The sequence below is a fragment of the Vigna radiata genome, chromosome 2 (assembly GCF_000741045.1).
Source record: "Vigna radiata var. radiata cultivar VC1973A chromosome 2, Vradiata_ver6, whole genome shotgun sequence".
Taxonomy (NCBI): domain Eukaryota; kingdom Viridiplantae; phylum Streptophyta; class Magnoliopsida; order Fabales; family Fabaceae; genus Vigna; species Vigna radiata.
This window is the reverse complement of record NC_028352.1, coordinates 20,709,074-20,727,049: the sequence shown is the minus strand read 5'-3', so window position 1 is coordinate 20,727,049 and position 17,976 is coordinate 20,709,074.

Genomic DNA, 17,976 nt, shown 5'->3' with positions numbered 1-17,976 from the left:
TTTAGGGTTCCATGGTCATTGGAATTTTCTGAATTTTGGGTTTGCAGGTGACGAAGATAGAGTTGATTTCACGACGGCCATGGAGGTAGGCGACGATGACCACTATTGATGGCACGACAACATGGTGCTAGCGGTGGCGCTGTAGTAGCGGCTTAGGAAGAAGATGACGGTCTGAGTTTCTCTTTAGGTGTGTTCTCGCAGGCTGTTGGGCCGCCATGGTGATGGTCTGAGAAGGTGAGGCAATGACGTTGATGGAGATCCACGGTGAAGGAAGAAGAAGATGGTCCTGATGGTGTTTCTGGATGGTTGCTGGATAGAGAAGATGAACCCCAGTGGTGGTGGTTTACGTCATTCACTTAATGCACTATTGGACATTTGACCGGTAATAATTTAAACGACCTTTATAGAAAAGATTAAGTTAAATGCAAATTACGATTTTTAAAATTACATTGAACAACAACAAAAATTGGAACGATTTCGAATATTCCAAACCAAAATTGGAAGCAATAATAATATTAAGCTTTTTTTTTTAGAAATTATCCTTTCATAATCTAGTTTTTGGAAGTTTCTTTAAATTTAGGTACTTTCTATACATAAGCAGTTCCGATAACATATTAAAAACTATACCCATGATGTAAGATTTTATATCTGGTAAAATCTTGGAAGGAGCTGTGATGGGGATTCATATGATAATGTTGTATTTTATGTAAGATTTATACATAAATGCATATAAATATAAGATAATTAACCATTTTTCCTTTGTATTCCATTGTCTTTATATTGTTGACTAAAAAATATCATTAAAACTATTTTTTTATAGATTTGTAGAATAATGGCGAAAAAAATGAGTTCATGAAGACAAGAAAATTAGAGAAGAAAGAGTGGTGGGAGGAACTAGGAAGACGTAAAAAATAAAGGATTTTTCTTTTGTTTAAAAGCATGAGAGAATATTGGTATTTTAAAAAATAAGATAGTGGTTTGAAGACAAAATAGATGGTGTGGAAAGAAGGGACAAAAAAAGAGACAAGTTTTGACTATTCAACTTGATTGGTTTATTTTATTGTTATTTGTTTATCCCTTCCTCTCTTCATAATTTCAACCTGCACTCTCATGAATTTTTTCATTTCCAAATATGAAATACATTATATTTTATAAGTTTAATTATTTTGGTTGAAAAAGTCAAATTGGTCCTCTAGCTTTTTTTACTCTGAAGTTAATTCTGATTCCTGAAAAATCGATACAATTACATCATTTCTGTTAATATTATATAAATGTTGTTAAAGAAAGTGTCACTTATTAATCTCTAGTTTTGTTTTTGTTTTCTTTTGAAATTATTTTAATTTAATTTTTAATTAATTTTTTTTTAAAGTGGTAAATCAAAGTTATGTGGTATGGTACTATGAGTGTAACATGACAATAGGAGTGTCATGTACATGAGACGAAATTTCAATTTAATTCTTATATTTGTTTTTTTATTTAATTTAGTCTTAATTTTTGTTAAAATAAAAAATAATGTTGTGAATCCTCAAATTTAGATAATATTTTTAGGAATATTATGTTGATATTTTTATTAAAATTTATATTTTTATTAAATATATCTAGAATTATATTTAAACCAATTCTAATCATTTAGAAATATTTTTATTAATTAAAACAAATTTTTATTTGTCTAAATTTTTTTAATTAATAATTATATATAAATTTTATATGTTTATTTTTTATTTTACTAATATTAATAAATTCAATCATTTTTATATAGTTAAACTATTTTAACCAAAATTTGCACAAAAAAGACTAATAATTTAACCTTAATAAAAATTTGTTTAGAAATAATTTATTTAAATGAAATTCACTCATATAGTTTAAGTTAATTTAAAAACATTTTAAAAAATATTTAATAAAAATGTCAATTTTAATAAAAATAACATCATAATGTTTATTAAAAAATAAATAAATTTGGTCTCAAATTGAAAAGTGATAGAATTGTATCTTTCTAACAAAAATTGGGACTAAATTGAATAAAACATCAAATATAAGAAATAAAGACTCGTGCTATTACTATTGTCATGTCACATTGACAGTGTCACGTGACAACTTTGATTTGACACATGAAATATAGGAAAACACTAAAAATGGTGGTTTGAATAATGTTTTAAAGCTTTTTCACAAATAGTGATTGAGTTACTTGACAATGGTTAGATGGTCTGCAAAGTAGTTTAACACTTAGTTAAATAAATTGTTTGAATGGAAAATGTTGTTTGAAAAAACAAATTCGATAATGCACACTTTAGTTTTATATTGGTTCACCAATTTGAGCTACATCTAGTTCTTTCTCAACAACCTATTAAGAGGTTCCACTAATACAAGTTTAACTATTCTTGATTTACAGCACTAACCAACTTGTTAGACAAGTTTAACCACTTTTGGTATCAACATTGGACAACTTGTCTAGAATGTTTAACTCCATTGAGTTAAACAATAAAAGTGTTTGAATTCTCTTTTGAATCTAAACACAACAAGTGTTTTTGAGTTCTTACAAGACAAAAGATTACTCTCATAAAGAGGATATATAAATAATACAATGAACTTCTAAAAACTTGTAAAAGATCTTCTTATAGATGAGTTGCAAAAAAAATAGGTTAGAGAAAAATAATGAACGTATAATATTTTTTTTATAGAAAAGTTATTTTCTTCTCTTCAACACTTCTCTTTATATAGACATTTTTTTTTTAAAGATTTGTTACTTAGAGTTTTAACTTTACTTTAGGTACGTAACCTTTATGATGGAGTCGAAGCTATGTTGCTTCCTTGCAAAGCAAATGTGTTGTGTACGGATAGGTAAACAAAAAGTATATGTATGTAGCATTCTTTGAATATCCTTGTGTCTCTAAATGTTCTTCTGACTTTGAAGAGACTTTTGAATAAAGTTGATAATCTGCACAGAAAAAGAAAGCACAACAGAAGAGACAAATAACGTACATGCATTCAAACCATTAGACGACCTAGACATTTAATGCGTTAGACAACTTAAGTGTTTAAGCGTAATGCTTGATATGATTGTTTGATGCTAATTTGTTTTGAGTGACTTGTAAAATTGTTTAGCATTTAGCGAAACTTTTGTTAGACGCTTTATCTTTTTGTTAGACGTTGTGACAATTAGACACTTTATTAGGAGCTATATACCATTTAGCACTTTTTATGTATACGTTAGACCCTCTTATGTCATATTGTTTAGTCACCTTTAAAGGTAGCGTTTAATGCATTTAACATATATCATAGACAATTAAATATTATTTCGTTTAGACGTAATTTCAAACTTCAAAATAAGGTTTGTTTAGACAATCTTATCTTAACAAATGATTGTTAATAAGAATATTTATTATTGGTTAAGATTCGATTGTAATTAAAACCATTGTTGCATCCTAATTTAACAAAAAAAAACATGTTTATTTTTTGTTCTTTACTAAGCAACCTATGTATCTAAAAATTACTGCATAACCAACCAAAATCAACACTATCATATGAAACATAAACCATTAATATATATATATATATATATATATATATATATATATATATATATATATATATATATATTTCAAATGGAAAACGATATAATGAAATGAATTATAAAAAGAGTATAAGAAATGTCAAGTGTCAAGAGTTTTAAAACATGAAATCCATTAGTAAAAAAAAAAAAAAAAAATTATATAAACTATTGTAATATCATCTAGCCTAATATGATGCAGAAATTGATAAAATAAGTTTTTCATGTTCGTTTAACATAATTTTTATATTGAATCTCAAATAGAAAAATAGGTCACTAGATGTAATATAAAACTAATTTACTCATTCAATCTTAAAATAAAACAAACTAAATTTTTGCATTCAATAAATCAATATACAAACAATTATATAACACCCAATCATATTTGACCTAAGAAAAATCTTATGAGTTTACAAAATGAAAACAATATTTTGGGATTCATACTTTCAAGTTTGCATTTTTTTTTCCAAAATCTTGCCAATAAAAGTCCTAAAATATGAACTTTTAAAAATATAAAATAATTTAATTTGTTGGGATCGGACACTCTTAGACCTAATACTGGTGTATTCAATATGAGATAATGACAAGGTTCAATATAAGAACAAACAAAGGACATGGTCATAATGTTCCAACAATGGTGATGGTTTCTACCTTCACAAAATGGATAATCAACAAAAAAAAATGATGAGAAGCGAAAAATCTCTTATAGAACCAAGATAAATAATAACAACATGAAAAAAAAAAATGCATGAAACCTACACATAATTGGAAGACAATTATACTTGATTCGAAACTATCATTATATACACTATATAAACAATTTTATGTTAAATTGTCATCATATAGGATATATTATAATAGTTCGAGAACAATCATCATATATTTGAAAAAATAAATTATAAAATGTCATCGGTCAATATTTCACAACAATTCCCCTTAAACTAATGTTGTATGGGGTCGTCGTTTTATAACTTTACATTAGTGTTTCTTTAAAGAAGAAACATTAACGTTGATAATTGAAAAAAAATTCATAAAGCTTTTAAATATCTATGTAATTTAGCCATGTGAAGAAAAACATTATTTTTGTTTATATTTATTTAGAAGAACATTATTTATGTTTATATTTATCTAAAAGAATGTACTCGAACTTATATTCATATTAAAGCATTAACTTTTGTTTTGCTTAGTAAGTAAAATTCGTGATCATTTGAATTAGAAATTTCGCTTACAACCTTTGCATATACAAAATGTTGTTTATCTATAAGTGGGTAAATTCAAATAATACAAATACTTAACTAAAAGTATAAACAATGTTGTTTTAGCCAAAAACAATTAGGTGCAACGAATACATTTAGCTGAGTTAAAAGTAGTAAACAATGAACTAATTTTGAAACGTAGTGAGTGAGCACGTGGAGAAGCACGTGAGTGCACCTGAATAGCAGTGCTCATTCTTCCCAAACATCCCACAAAGAAAGTGGCCAGTGAAAAGAAAAAGAAGGGTTATTAAGAATGATCCCATTCCAAGACAATTCATAAACTTGTCAGAAAATTCATGTCTTAGTTTCATGTTCAATCATTGAAGCATCTCAGCACATGTGTCTCTCTCCATTTCAGTGGCTCAGATAATATTATTCTATTTTTTTTCAATTATTTTAATACAATAAAAGAAAAAATTGTTAAAAATGAACATTAATTCTAACTCAATCCCATAAAATTAGTTTCTAAAATAAGGTTTGCACTCATTTATATACAATAAATTTATCTTATTTATAGTAAATGAAACTTAAAAAAAAAAAAACCGACAATGTTGTTTTAATAAGTAATATACCTTTCCTAATCTCTACAAAAATATATTGACTACAATTGTCGAAAAAACTTACAAATTACGTTACATTAATAGTTCTTTTAATTACTAAGAAAATAAGAGAGGGGAGAAGAAAAAGAGTTTTTTCATATAATGGAAGTGGGAAGAAAATGTTTTAAAAATATTATGGGAACTAATTTTTTTAAGAAAATAAAAGAATCATAAAAGCAATTAAAACATTTCATTTTACTTTACCTTAATATATTACTTAAAATTTTAAAAAACATCCTTTATTTGACGTCCATAACTAATTGTTTAGAAAAAGAATTGTTTTTTTATTAGAAAAAATATAAACAAATAATAAAAAGAGTAACAAATAAATTTATTATTAGCAATATTACTATTAATAGATTAATTATACAAATAATATTTCTTTTTCATTGTTCTTCAATTAATCTCTGCATTCACCTCATTTTTAATTTATCTCTCTTTTTTCATATTTCTTTCTTCCTCTACTAAACAAACATATAAGGAAAGCAACCCAGAAGTGATCCAATAATTATCCACGTACTATAATTAAGAACGTAACCGAATGATTTGGTGCTTTATCACTTTAACTAAGATGGGTGCATGATTAAGACTATGATGCTAATTTTTCCTAGATTTGGTGATTAAAGCTAATTACAGATTAATAATGCTACATTATCGTCCTTTTCTAGACAAACTTTGCATAGTGTATGGTGAAGGTTTGCATCCAAGGGTGCATCATTATGAACAGTCGTGCATGCCACCAATCACCATATGCGCATCACAATCAATCATAACTTCTCTAAAGAGTCAAACTTCATATACTTTTCATATGTTTCTTTAATTTGATGTTAAAAATATAGGTATTGACTTATAAATTCTTCAAGAAAGTTTAAACAAAAAGTTGAAAACACAAAGCACGCGTATTCAAACATTAAAAATAGATTGATATAATTTTGCATGCCGATCTTTACTGATAATTTTTACATGTGAAAATAATATATTCAACCTAAGGTATTTTTTTATGTTCAATCTTTATCGAAATTATTAGAGTTCATTTTTCGTAAGCAGTGTGAGAATTTTTCTTCTTCCTAGACACATATTGCATTATCTTACATGTGAATAAACATATGAAATAAATGTATAGGAAGAACAAGAAGTGCGTTGGCAATGAATGACGATGGCAGCTGGAAAGCGAAAGAGAGATGGATCGACAAAGAGACTTCAGAGAAGGTAAGAAACAGAACTCATACACTTTATTTCTATAGGATGTATTTTTTAATATTGTTTGTTACAAGAGAAAGAAGAATAACTCCATGTATATATAGAGTTCTGGTGAGAAGGGAAAAGAGAGCGGGGTTAATATCCCCTAACAGAAAACAAAACAGAAACTTTAATAGCCACCCCTCAAGCCGGATGGTGGATTTTCATCAATCCGAGCTTGGAAATAATGGATCTAAAACGAGTGCGATGAGGAAACTTGGTGAAAACATCAGCGAGTTATTCTTCGGAACGAATAGGAAGAAGACTCAAAAGCTTAGCTTGAATCTTCTCCCTCACAACATGACAATCCAACTCGATGTGCTTAGTTCGTTCATGGAAACTCTTGTTGTGAGCGATGTGCCTGGCGGAGTTGTTGTCACAATAGAGGACAACAGTCGCAGTAGGTTGAACATGAAAATCCTAAAGTAGATAGTGAAGCCACTGTATTTCACAAACAGTGGCAGCTAGGGCACGATACTCCGCTTTCGTGGATGACCAGGAAATAATGTTTTGCTTCTTCGATCTCCATGATACAAGAGAGGAGCCAAGAAAAATGCAGTACCCTGTGGTGGATCTCCTCGTGTTGGGGTAGGTGGCCCAATCTGAATCGCTGAAGCCTTTGATCTGGACATCAGAATTGGCAGCAAAGAAAAGTCCTTCTGAGGGGCTGGATTTCACATAACGAAGGATGCGCTACAAAGCCTGATAATGATAGTTAGTAGGTTTCTGCATGAATTGGCTTAAGAGGTTGACAGTAAAACATAAGTCAGGTTTAGTATTAGTTAGGTAGAAGAACTTCCCTATCAATCTTCGATAGGCACTAGGATTATCCATATAGTTCTCAGCTTTGTATAGAGAACTAGTATCGCTTAGGAATGGTGTAGAGCATGGTTTGCTTCCTATCATTCCAGTTTCCTCAAGGATATCCAGAGCATATTTTCTGACAAAGGTGTATGCCTTTCTTGGACCTAGCTACCTCAAATCCTGAAAAGTATTTGAGTTCTCCCAAGTCCTTAATCTGAAACTGATGGTGCAGTAGAGTCTTTATGTGATTAATTTCATCCATAGTGTTCCCTGTTAGGACCATGTCATCTATAGACAAGCAATGCCGTGAAACCTGTTAAAGCTTTCTTGATAAAAAGAGTGGTCAGAACTAGATTGAACATAACCAGCAGAAATAAGAAAAGTAGACAATTTATCAAACCACTGTTTGTTGGCCTGTTTTAGGCCATAAAGGGATTTAATCAACTTACAAACCTGCCCTTTAGTGTTAATGTTCAAACCAGGAGGAGGATCCATGTAAACATCCTCATTTAAGTCCCCATGTAAGAAGGCATTATCAACATCAAGTTGGTGTAGAAACCAGTTCCTTGAGGCAGCAAGAGCTAGAAGTAATTTGACAGTGGTAAGTTTAGCAACAAGAGAAAAAGTGTCCAAAAAATCAATTCCCTCTTGTTGGGTCTAACCTTTAGCAACCAATCTGGCCTTATACCGTTCCACAATCCCGTCAGCCCTATGTTTAACTTTGTATACCCATCTACACCCAATAAACTTCTTCCCGGGAGGAAGTTGGGTCATGAACCAAGTACCATTATCCTGTAAAGCCTTAATTTCTCTTCGCATGACATATGTTCATTCAGGACTGTTTTTAGCTTCATCATAGGAACTGAGTTCTTTGCTGGCTGTTAGGCTAGAGTATATCTTAGATGCTTATTAGATAAAAATTTGTAAGATAGGCCATTAGTGATAGGGTAAGGTGTTTTCAAACCGTTTCTGATGCATAAGGATGTAGGTGGGGTCTCATCTGCCCGAAGTATATAATCCTTTAAGTATCCAGGAGTCCTCTTGGTTCTGTTTGACCTTCTCTGATCACGAAGATCTTCCTGATCTATGGGATTAGCATCATCATTGCTGACATCAATGTCTTCAATAGGGATTTGATCATTTCCTCCATTTTCGGCCAAATTCTTCTCATAGTTGTAGGATAGATTATCCAAGAAACTCATTCCTTCTTCACTTTCATTGCGGTTAGCCCTATCATTTTGTTGTCTTCTGTATGGGAAAATATCTTCATAGAAGATAACATTCCTACTAATGAAAATTTTTCCCTACTGTTAATGTCAAGTATGATGTAGCCCTTTATACCATTTTTGTATCCTAGAAAAATACCTTTTTCTAGCTCTAGAATCAAGCTTATTCCTATTATTTTCTAAAGAAGAAGCAAAACACAAGCAGCCAAAAACTTTCAGATTAAGATAGGTGGGGGGATCATTGTGTAAAACATCATAATGCGTTCTATCTTTAATGATAGGGGAAGGAAGTCTATTTATTAGATATATAGCATGAGATAAAGCATAAGACCAGTAAACTTGAGGGATATTAGACTGAAAAAGTAAGTTGCGGGTAACATTTAGAATATGTTGATGTTTACGTTCCGCAACAGAATTTTGTTGTGGGGTTTCCACACAACTTCTTTGATGTTCTATCCCATAGGAATGAAAAATGTTGGGGTAGTTAAATTCTGGTCCATTATCAGTTCTAATGACCTTAATATTTTTATCAAATTGGGTCTTAATTTTAATAATGAAATTCTGGAATAATTCCCTAGTTTGTCCCTTATTATGCATAAGAAAAGCCCAAGTATGTTTATTACAATCATCTACAATAGTGAGGAAATACTTGTGCCCGTGAATAGAAGGAACAAAAATAGGACCCCATATATCACAGTGTATGATGTCAAAGCAGTTAGCAGACACAGAGTTATTTTTAGGAAAAGGTAATCTATGTTGTTTGGCATAATGACAAATATCACAAGTATTATTGCAATTAGCTTGAACATAGGGAAAAGTCTTGCATATTCTATCAATAGTTTTGTATCCAGGATGGCCTAGCCTATAGTGCCATAAGTCTACATTTACATGCTCATAAAAGATAAAATTCGATCTGAGATCCCCTTCAAAAGGTTGTAGATAGTAGAGTCCCTTATAGATTTTAGCACATCCAATCGTCTTCAATGTTGAGCTGTCCTGAATCTAACACATCTTAGAGGAAAAAGTTAGAGTGCAATTTGTATCTTTGATCAAGCTTTGAACAGATATGAGATTAAAGGAAAAATCAGGAATGTACAAGACATTAAAAATAGTGAAGTATTTGGAAAAATATACAGTTCCTACATAATGGGCAGTAACAGTGGAATTATTTGGTAGTTTAATGGATATAGACTTAATTTTATAAAAGGTAATGAACTGACTTTTGTCATGGGTCACATGATTAGTGGCCCCTGTATCCATAATCCAAGAAAACATATCATGTCTGTCATCAATGGTGTCTTTATGCATCTGACTAATGCTGTGAGCATGTCTATCATCTTTCTCTATTATCTACAAAATCTTTTTCATCTGTTCTGTGGTAAATGAATTATGGACAGAATTCATGTTCTCTTGTTGACTGTTCTGCGTTTCAGCAGAGGCCGTATAGACATTAGCAGCCCCCCAATCATTCTGCCCCACCTTTTCTTGACTGTTGTTTTCATTCTTCTTATACCATGGTGGATAACCATGCTTAGAGTAGCACTCATCGACTGTATGATTCATTTTATGGCAATAAGAACATTGCTTTCCAAAATTGGGATTTCTTCCTTTCCCTCTCCCTTGGTTACGGGCTCCAAAACCACGTCCAGGAGTCTTCCATTGGTTTTGTCTTTCAGCAGTACTGGCTAAAACTTTGATTTCATTATGATTAGTAGACCCTGTTTCATGTTTTCCCCGTCTTTCTTGTTGTATAATAAGAGAAAAGACCCGGTTGATGCTGGGTAGAGGCTCCATCAACAATATTTATGTTCTAACAGTACCATAACATTCATTCAACACTTTCAAGAAACAAATAACATGTTCCATATCTCTGTACTTATTAGAAGCTTTAGACAGATCATAGCTGTAGGGAATCTTGCAGCTGCAACATGGAATAGGCCTAAGAAAATCTAATTCTTCCCATAAAATCTTCAAGTCTGTGAAATATTGGCTGACACTCCTTTCTCCCTGTCTAATAGAGTGTATTTCCTGTAGTAAATCCGAGAATTTGAAATGGTCAACTTTAGAAAATCTCTCTTTTAATTCTTCCCACAGTTCACGGGCATCTTCCACATACACAACACTTTCAGCTATTTGAGATGAGAGAGTCTTGATTATCCACGACAAAACCATCATGTTGTTTCTTTCCCAGGAATCAAAAAGGGGGTCATCTTTATTAGGTTTCTTGATCCCTCCATCAATGAATTTCAATTTGTTCTTGGAAAGGAGGACCCTTTTCATACTTCTGCTTCATGAAGTGTAATTAGATTCATTTAAAACTTGTGAAATGAGGGATATACTTGGGTTTTCTCCATAATGGAGATAGAAAGGGCTATAGGGGTTATTGAGTTGATCAATGTTCTGCATGATGACCGGAAGAACCAAAAGAAACACCAAGAACCCAACAAGAATTCAAGCACAGCGGAAGTAGGGGCAGAACAGGCACAGGACCTGCTTTAATGCCATATTAAAAAAAAGCCCAAAAGGGTTTAAACAAAGGCCCTGTCCACGAAGGCTGCAAAAGATAAAATATAATGTTTAATCTCTATGCAAATTTATTAGAATTCATTCTCCATGTATTGTAAGGCAGAGTGGTTAATATCCATTCCTTTCCCATGCACATTGCATCGTTCTCACCATATACCTGAACAACGGACATAGAATAAGTATATCCTACTAATAAGAAGATTTAAAAGCGAGGGATTGAGATTGAGGCTAACCCGAATCTTTATTAAGTTCCAAAATATTTATGGATCTTAAATAATATTTAATAGTATATGTAAATGTTTAAGATATAAAATTTTAAAAATAAAGAGTTTTAAATTTAGAGATTGAGAGTATATCAGATTTGAATGATTTGCAATGGTCTGTTATTCTTGCTTTTCCACATATTATATTGCTCAATTGATCATTGTTTAAGTTTCAAATTAATTGAAGTACATTCTCAATTAATTTGGGAACGATCTTATAATTAATTAAAGTAGATTTTCAATCAAAAGCACAAGAATCTCATCAAAATTTTGAATTTTAAAGCATAAATGTGAACATAAATATGCACTCATTAGGGATATGTGGTCACTACTTATAGAGAATCCTCTCTGTAGAAAAAGTTAGGTCAATTATCTTAACCAAGAGGGAGTGAATTGGTTTTCCCTTTAAAATATTTGTTCTTTAAAAAGCTATTCAAAATCTTTTAAGTTTTCTTAGATTGCAATCAAACAAGAATACGAACAATATAAAAGAGAAGGAACAGAAAGATCAACACAGAAATTTATACTAGTTCGATCAAGCCAAAATCCAGTCTTCTTTCAACAACCTGAGTTGAAGGGAACCACAATATTGATAGAGTTTTACATGCAAGAAATACAGAGAACCACCCTTTCAAATGTACTCTCCTTTCCCAATTTAATATCACCTATAGCACAAGACTTGAACACTTCAAAGTCTCAACCCAAAAAGTTGTCACCACTCTCTATCACCTTAGATCAATCCCAACTCTAAGAATTAGAACTCATAAAGTCCTCTTCCAGGCTCACAGCAATAGGGAAACACAACCAACCAGATTGTAGGGGAACACTGATCACAACATAATACACCATATGTGCATATTTTATTAGCAATGTGAAAGCACTACAATCTTGCAAGAATCTTTATAGATTTCCTTCCAATTAAGCAATCTTGATTCTCCAAGAATATTAGGATGCTCTTCCAATTAAATCTCAACAACCAAGTTATTTATGAAAGTGTAAGATTACTAAATCATTGAGATGCAAAGAGCAATGCACCTATTTATAAATTTTTCAACTCTGACACAATTTAATCGATTAAGAATTTGTAATCTATTAATTTTTTCCTTCTGCTTTAACAATTTTACATCTGCATAAGATTTAACAGATTAAAATATGCATGCAATCAATTATATAAAACATACAAGCCACAATATTCAAAATATGACCGTTATTGACAATTATGGTTTTTCAAGAAAATGGTTTTCCCTTAAAACACATTTTAACTAATTAGGAAAATAATGTAACCAGTTAAGTTCCATACTTAAGCAAATTTGAAAACATTTTCCATTCAAAACACTTCAATGCACTCAGTAATCATGTACTAACATATCAACGTGTTTTAATTGACTGTACAATTAATGTAATCGGTTAAAACATAGTTTTTTTGCCTCTGATAAACATATAATGATATATGATGAAATTTAACAGATTATTCAAACATGTAATCAATTATTTCATGCAGATATGCAATGTGCAATGTGTTTCAACTTATGATTCATTATTAATTAATGAATACATATTCCAAACAGTTCAAGCATAAACAAAAATATAATCAAGCAATTGTTTTCTCGTTTTATTGTGCAAAAACTATAAAACATTTCTTTTGTTCATCATCAAAAACTCATATGTGAGATATAGGTTCAGTTGTACATAGTTTCCCTTATCAACACTCTCAATACCTAGAGTGACATGTGACCATTAACTAGAAGGAAAAACTCTCCAAAGGGGTGATGACACATGGCATGGACAACCCACTCCTCCTTGCCCACCAAGTTAGATGAAACTTTGACCCATTGGTCAACAAGGCCAAAATTCACGTCCCACTTTGGTCAACATTGGGCCTTGGCCATTTGTTTAAACCTTATTCTACTTGGCCCAAAATACAAGACTCAAGATGGCCCGAGAGAGAGATAGTATAGGTCCATCTTCCACATATGACTTCAACTCTTCTTTGAAGTGTTTGGTCATAGCTAGGGGGTATGCTATCAAGATGGGAAACTATTTTGGGTTATTTTATAAATTTGTAATTTTATTTTGAAAGAAGTTTTAAAGAATCATGTAATTGTATACAAGTACACTTGAATATTTGTGTTGTACATTAAAAATTGCATTCATTTTATTTAAAGAAAATTATGCTTGATTGAGAAAAAAATATTTTTGACATGTTTTAGTTATTCTCAGAATTGGGATGTTACAACCCGCATCTCTTTCCCATCATGCCCGACACCTAACTTTTTCCATAGATCAACATAGTCGTGTATGTCTATTTGCTCTCCGACAAAGCCTATAATCTACTCGTTGTAAAGGCGACCAGGTCTTCAGATAAATCCATTTTTTGGAAAGTCCTCCAATAGAGGATATTGATCGAGCTTCCTTGGTCTATCAAAACTTTGTTGGCTCTATACCGAGTGATCTTGGTCATGATGACCATGGGATCATCTTGATCGGGGCCTGGTGCTTTGAAGTCCTCATTCGTGAAGGTTATTGGCAATATGGACTTAGGCTTTCATTCCACTAATTGGACTATCTTCAAGCTTCTGAGGTGCCTCTTTCGAGCAGATGATGAGGACCCGTTGCCAGCAAATCCTTCTAAAGTGGTGATTTTGTGACCGCATAAAGGACAGTCACGACTCCCACTTCTGCTCCTACTTCGGTGCCTGGTCACTCTTTGGCACTCGGCATGAGGAAGGTACCTCTCAAGAATCTGCCTAGGAGGAAAGCTCCTCTCAAGCCGATCAATCTTGATGTATTTCTAGATGTGAACCAACCATATCAACTCTTTATCTTATCTTTGAGGGTAGTACATTCCTTTGTTGTATGCCCCAAATTTTGGTGATATTGATAGTGGTGCTTCTTACTGTCAGCATTCCTTGAGGTCGGCTTCCTCTTGATGGGCGGGAGAAGGTTTACACTCAACGCCTCTTCCAAGATTCTCGCCCATGGCGCATTTAAGGGGGTGTACTAGTGGAACCGTATCCCTAAAGGAAGATCCTTTGGTCGAGACTCGTTCCCCTCTTTCTGCTACTGCTTCTTTCAGTACTCCTGCATGTTCTCCACCCTCATGAACTCGACAACTCTCTCCCTAGGCTCATCCATATTCTTTGTTGGCTTCATACAAAGACTATCTATGAAGGGCCCAACTCTCAAGGTTATGACAATGTGATGCAAGGCAAACTCCTAACTTAAGTCTTTGATTTTCCAAGCAATCTTGTTGTACCAATCCATGAAGGATCGCAAAGACTCGTCCTTCTCTTGCTTGATGTTAATCAAAGCTAGAGTGGTTAGATTTTATGTTCAACTCGCAGCAAACTGCCTACCAAACAGGGAACACATGGTTGAGACATTGTCTATGAAATCGGAGGGTGGAGAGTTGAACCACGCCAACGTTTTTCCCTTCAAAGACAAGGATAAGGCCTTGTATCAAATGGGGTCACTCGCCGTGTAGAATGCCATCAGGTTGATGAACATTCTCGAGTGCTCGTCGGGGCCAGATTACCCATCATACTTGTTGAAGGTAGGAAGTTTCCACCGCTTGTGCATGGGCATCTCCATAATTGCTAGGGTGAATGCAACAAACTAGCTCTGTGAACTGTTTATACCGAGGGAGCCCCCTTACTAGCTCTTGTACTTCCTTCCTAGCTCTTGTACTTCCTTCCTGGACCATCTTAGTTGGTCCTTCTGCTTGTGTTCAGGCTTGGTTGACTAAGACTGCCCGACACAGAATGTTAGGTCATTTGCTCTTAGCGAGTGGTCGTGTTCTTGACCCTCAAAGCCGTCAGTTCTTCCTCATGCCTTCTTTGCATCTCTTGCATATGAGTGTGCATCTTCCTTATTAACTCCATAGGATCCTACTGAACGCTTAATTCTCTTGGTGTTATAGTGCTCATGTTCCTTGTGGCCACCATTGGGTTGTCTTTTGAATCCTCAGGTCCCATAGTGGGCGTCAAAATGTTTCAGTTATGGGTCGAGGTCAACTATCTACTATGTCATGTGTGTCTTGAATATCCTAGATAACTACTTGGTTAAACACTGGAAAGTTATCTACAGAAGGTACTCTGATACTTAAGTCAATAAAAAATTTGGTCGTTCAAGCAATTAATGCATATTAAATGCAATAGTCTACCTCTTTATCCCAAACATGTATTTATAATTTTCGGAATGAACTTCGAGTAATTATAATTTAATTACGGTCTAATAGTTGATAATCACACTTTATTATAAGCTAATTGATATTAGTGATAATTTTGTGATACTCAAACTGTTCAGTCCATTGGTGATAACTGAATATGTAATCATTCATTTATAACTTACTATTCAATCATATGGTACAGAAATTATTAAATAATTACTATAAATATATAGTTTAAAAACATTATTGAACAATTGATTTTGCCATTATAAAGGAGATGAGAACCTTCCTTTAATTAATATTTTCCGAAAGGACATTACAACCAAACGATGGATTCGTCCAAATAAGTCAAACAACAGCATGAACTAACGACATTGCAATGGACAAGAATACAAAATAATTAATGGGGAAAAGGTAGGCATTTTTGATTGGATAAAGTGATATTTGATTAAAAAGTGGATCTTTTAGATAGACATGTGAAATAAAATGTGTCATTAGTCTCATTGTCCTAGCTATGGAATAATAGCCTATAACACTTGGTGTATGCCAACTGGGGTCACACACTGATATAGATATAGAAAGCAATAACTCACACAATCAAGGCAATGTTAGCGCTGCAAAGAACAAGCGTTAAATACAGGCCTAATCACATCATGGTTGGTGTGGTTGATGGGTTACCCACTGTCATATATATATATATATATATATATATATATATATATATATATATATATATATAACAACTCTAACCAAATAATAGACTTATTGCTTATTTTATATCACAGGTCGCATCAATTTATTTTATGAGATAAATCATAATATATTATTAAGTACAAAGAAATTTATCATGATTATCATTTATAACTTTTATCCTGCTCAATTTAATAATTTATATAAAGATTTATTGTATAAAAAAAAATTCACATGAGTTTCATCTAATTGTATCTCAAGTGTTAAGTTTAAGTAAATTTTGTATCAAAAGTTTTCTCATATGAGTTTCGTCTAACTGTATCTCAAGTGTTAAATTTATGAAAATTTCATAAAATCAGTTGACAAGACGAAATTTATTTCTACTTATATATATGATTAAAATAGAATTTATTTATACATTTTAGTTTTATTTTTAGCTAATGTAGAATTTTTAATATATAAATAAAAATATGAGTAAAAGTAATTAATAAAATATTTTTATTTGGAAAACAAAAGATGATTAAAATTTCAAGAATGAAAAGCTTCTTATATTAAATACAAATGAAAATGAAAAGGTTAAACAATATATATTAAATAAAAAAGTTATAAATCTATTATCTTAAACTTTTAAATTTAAAATAATAACATAGTCTTAAATTTACTCATAACTCTTTAGTATTAAATCTGTCGTGTCCTTGATTAAACTTCTTTATTTTGTGAAAGGAGTAGCTAAGCTTTGAATTGCAAATATACTAGAAGTAGTGAATGATTTTCTTTCTGATATTAATATTTTTTCATAATAATTTTTTGATAATTTTGTGATTTATCTGTTTCAAATAAAGTAATTAATAAAATAATAATACATAATTTATTATGAAAAAAATTAATTTAAAATTCAAGCTTTGGCATAAAAGCAAAACTGAATGACATGTTTGTCTCAAGAAAATAATAATTACTGTTGTTCCTCAAAAGCCATGCATGGAGCATTTTAATATGTACCTTTTAGATTTAGTTTCGCCTCTCACTCATCACTTTTGCCTTCGAAGGAAAGTGAACCCAACAAACAACACATAACACTTCCATTAGCCCACACTCTTCCACCTTCTTCATTATATTTCTAGATTTTGGATTTAACTTCTAATAAAATATTTCACTCTTCACAAAATTTTAAAAAAGGATGATTAGGTTAAGCGTGTTTTCTTATATATCAATAGTTGAAATACAACTTCTTAGTCATTTAAAAAGAGAAAAGTAGCTATTCGAATGCAAATTTGACTCCATTTTATGTTTACTATGGAACAAATTATTTATATGTATGTTAATTTTAAAAAATCGTTATGAACGGTAGAATATTAAGAGGTATATAATAGTTTTGGTTCAAATTTTACAACCGGAAATAGATGTTATTGATGATTAAAAAATATATAAAGATACGATTTATTCATATATTTTATTCACTTGAGAGATATAAAATGTGTGATATTCGAATGAGGAAAAAAGAAATTCACTTACATTACTTTACTTTGCATAAAAATTGGACATTAAAACTACATATACATAGATGATTTAGAGTGAATGCTATTTAAGTTTAGTGAAACAGTTGTGATGCTATATGAACGGTAATAGGACTATGTAGCAAGTATATTGTAAAAGGAAAT